The sequence below is a fragment of the Hipposideros armiger genome, unplaced genomic scaffold (assembly GCF_001890085.2).
Source record: "Hipposideros armiger isolate ML-2016 unplaced genomic scaffold, ASM189008v1 scaffold_108, whole genome shotgun sequence".
Lineage (NCBI taxonomy): Eukaryota > Metazoa > Chordata > Mammalia > Chiroptera > Hipposideridae > Hipposideros > Hipposideros armiger.
In genome coordinates this window covers 743,979-747,917 of record NW_017731458.1, presented here as the reverse complement: position 1 = coordinate 747,917, position 3,939 = coordinate 743,979, and the positions used below count along the sequence as shown (strand labels likewise).

At 55.1% G+C, this 3,939-nt stretch overlaps 1 protein-coding gene across 3 annotated transcripts in view; it reads left to right on the top strand.

The window, feature by feature from the left end:
• Nucleotides 1-3,519: 3,519 nt before the first annotated feature.
• Nucleotides 3,520-3,939, top strand: part of TMEM98 (transmembrane protein 98) — a 12,731-nt gene continuing 12,311 nt past the window's right edge. For 2 of the 3 annotated variants that reach the window (XM_019646953.1, XM_019646951.1), the window contains exon 1: nt 3,520-3,654. The gene's annotated coding sequence lies outside the window, so the exon portion shown is untranslated. The remainder of the gene's footprint in view (nt 3,655-3,939) is intronic. The other variant, XM_019646950.1, reaches the window with a different exon arrangement.

Genomic DNA, 3,939 nt, shown 5'->3' with positions numbered 1-3,939 from the left:
GAGGGCAGTGTCACTGGCCCTCATATGTGGGATCCGAACCGGGGCCCTCTGGCGTCCCAAGCTATCTCTTAACCATCGCGCCACTCGGCCGGCCCCGTGGAGATGACTCTTAAGTAGACACCTGAGCAAGGGGCAGGAGTGAGCCATGGGAGGTAAGGATTCCAGGCAGAGGGCACAGCGATGCCCTAAGGTAGGGTGAGTTGGGCCTGTTTGAGGAATGTCAAGGCGGCCCCATTTTCTTCTCACATACTGTGATGAACACTGTTTTTAAAAGTTGCGATAAAATGTATATAACATAAACTTTACCATTTTAAAGAACACAGTTCATCGGGATTACGTACAGTCACACTGTCATGCAACCATCACCACCATCCATCTCCAGCACTGTTTTCATCTTCCCAAACTGAAACTCTGTACCTATTAAACAATAGCTCCTCATCCCTTCCCCCACCCCCCATCCCCCATCCCCAGCCCCAGCCACCACCATGCTACTTTAAATGTATCATCTCCTTTAATCCTCAACACAACTGGAGGCCATAGTTTTTCCTGCCACGCCCATTCTACAGATGGGGAAGCTCAGACTAAGTGAACTACCTGAGGTCACATAGCTACTATGTGCAGGAGTCAGACCTCTAATGGCAGTTTCCCTGGCTCAAGCTCCTACTCATAACCGCCTACCTGGTGGGGGTGAAATGTGCCACTCTGCTGCCCCTCTGACCACCCAGAGGTGGGCCGGGAGGGTTTATCAAGGGTTATAGGCAGTGTGAGACGCTTTTCTTGCTGGAGCAGGAGGGGTTTGTTGCACATGACTGGCTCTGTCTGGAAGGAAGGGGCTGCTGCGCAGAGACATGGATTGGAGTGCAGCTTACAGTTTCCTGGTTTGGGTGGTGTGGGCTTTGGTGCCGGGAAGTCTTGAATCTACTCCCTTCCCTCCAACTTACAGGCTGAAAGAGCTCGGGAAAGTTGCCTTACCACTCTGAGTGTATTTTCTCCATGACAAACATCATCATGCTGACGTTTCAGGGTTGGTGAGAAGATCAAATGAGATAAGGCATGTAAGATGCCTAATCAGTGTCTGGTACATAGTAGGTACCCAACAAATGTTCACTCCTTGCCTCGGCAGAGCATGGGCTTTACCCGCTGGCCAGGAACCAGCCTGTTTCCTCATTAGCATAGTCAGCATTATTTCTGACCTGCCGGCTTCTCCTCTTTAATCATGGGGTTCAGCCCTTGAGCTGGGGACCTTTGCTACACAGTTTGATGTTCAGACTTGACTGGGGAGAGGCCATATGTAGGGGTGTTTAAATTCAGGGGAGCAGTCGAGCGACCTTGCCTCCTACCTTTGCTGGTGGGGGGGAGGGAAACCCCTTGACACAGAGATGTTGGCTAATGCCTGTGCCTCACCTGTGGAAGCAGACAGGGTGAGGTCCTACCCAGGACTTTGAACCTGGAATAAAAGCTAAAGTTGAAAGGAGGGCCACAGTCACTTCAGGGCAGTGGCACCCAGTCCCTGGAGCCCCTGTGCTGCCTGTCCATTTCCTAATCTGGGTCTTCAGTCTCCGGATAATTCTGTGGGCACCTCATGCCCTTTCAGCAAGTCGCCTTTCCCCGTGGAACAATCTATCAGTTTCTATTGCTTGCACATAAGAACACTGAGTGTCATACAAGGTCTTCTCAGATCAATCCAGAGAGACTTCAGGGACACTGAGATAGCAAGAGTTGCAGAACTACGGGAGACAGCTGACTAGGGGAGGCACTGGCCCAACCTCTGTCCTCTCTGCAGCTGCGTAATGGGTGGTTACTTGGGGGCATTTACCCAGTCAGCCCCAGGCAGAAGCTGAGTTTATTTATTTATTTATTTATTTGGGGGGGTTTGTTTGTTTGTTTTGGTAAGTCCTTTCTACTTGTGTTGTAAACTTCCCAAGGTTAAACCTTTCTTTTACATCTCTCCTACAGAGTCATAAGTGTTTAAACCACCCAAGGCAAACCCTAGTGCTCCGTTCTTCTCCAAGCATCTCCAAGAAACGGAGACGTTTATTGTCCCCAGGGACCCATTCTGATGTGTGCAGCTTTGCTGTGGGCCCATTGTCCTTACAGATTGTAGTTTCTCCATGAAAGCACTTTAGAGGGTAATAAAATCATCGCTCAGCCTTCTCCTCTCCCTGAGTGCCAACGGTGGGAAACCACAGCTGCCCACAGGGACGAGCATTCAGCAAAAAGAGCGAGGTGTGAGTGCCTGTGCGCCTATGTTGTAAGCAGTGGGGAAGGTGGTGAGCCAGGACAAGCCTGGAGGCAGCAGCCGCCCTTCTCCTACTGACTGTTGCCACCAACGGAATGTGGGCTGCATTTTTAGAGATCTTATGAATTTTCCAGAGAAGCTAGAAATCTAGAGGTATAAGTGAAATTCCTGATTTTTTTAAAACGTTGGCAACTAACTTGATTTTTTAAAAACTGTAAGGCAAAACACCAAACACCTCTGTGGGCTGAACGTGGCCTAGGGGGCTACCAGTTTGCAGGCCTGCACTAAGCTGCCCAGGAACCAGTCATCCTTTGTATTTGTCACCAGTACTGAGCTGAGACTGGTCAACTGGGCCCCTGCCCTGGGCCCCAGGCTTTCCTTGGCCCGTCTCTGACCCTGCCCCTTCCTCACAGGGCTAGGAGTTCGAGGGCCAGCAGGGATGACCATCTAGAGCACACGCCTCCTTCTAGACCACACTCCTGGTATGTTAGACTCAAAATCTCTGCCCAAGAAGCCCCAGCCTACTTCCAGGGCCCACATGGACCTCCGTCCTTCCAAGGCAGCCTTCACAGTCTGGCGTGGGCATCTTTAGGGATGGCACAGAGTCAAGTGTGAAAGGAGAGGGTAGGACTGTCAGCCAGGGTCCTGCATTTCTACTCTTGTCCCTGGCAGGGCAGTTGTTTGGGGTGGGCCTGTCTGCCCAGCAGGGTTAAGACAATAATAAGAGCTATTACTGATTCGCATTCACCCTGGGCCAGGCACTCTTAAATGCACCGCCTGCTGCATGTCCTTTGACCCTTTTATTAACTCTGAGGATGCTTCCAAGTAGTAGCCTCATTTTACAGATTAAGAAACCAAGGCACAGAGACGTGAAGTAAGTTGCTCGCAGCTAGAGACGGGCAGAGCCAGGATTTAAACCATGCAGTGTGTAGCCGAGTCTCTCAATGACGAGCTACACTGTGGAAACGGCTCATGCTCCCCATCCCCCACTGGATGGCCAGCCTCGGTGGGGGCTGGGGAATGGCAGGGACCCTTCGCACCTCCCTCCATTCTGCCAGCCTGGGCCTGGCCTCCGCGGGGGCGCGAGGACCGCCTGTTGGGTCTCGGAGTGATTGCCTCCCAGCTGCCTAGACCTCCCGCCGCCCCAACCCCCGGCTCGTCTGGGGGCCTGGCGGTGACGGCGGCGCCTGGCAGCTGGGGATTTGGATGCTCGGCGGACGCCTCCCCCTCCCGCTCCACCGCCAGGGGTTTGGCCGCGCCGGGGGACTTATCTTGATTCCTTTGGACAGCCCAGCTCCTTCCCAGCATGCCCCGCTCTCTGGAGCCGCCCGAGAGTCCCGCGCCCGGACTTTGCCATCAGCGGGGGGCCGGCCCCCGGGAGCACCCGGGAATGCGTCCTGCAGCCGCAGCCTGAGGTGGGTGAGCCCCGCCGCCCCGGAGCTGCGAGAGAGGCGCCCCGGGCGAGCCGCCCAGCCCAGCACCTTGGGAGGGGGCGCGCCGGGATCGGGCGGGCAGAGTGAAGGATCGGGGCGCCAGCTCGGCAGCCGCCTAAGGGGAGGGGAGCCCCGGCCCTGTCGCCGCTTTGTTGGGGCTGTGGTGCCGGCGCGGGCGCTGGCACCCATAAGTTGGGGAAAAGTTGGAGCTGCGTGCCCGGGAGCCCTGCGCGGCGCGCTGGAGGGGTAGGGGGGTGGGGAGGTGGG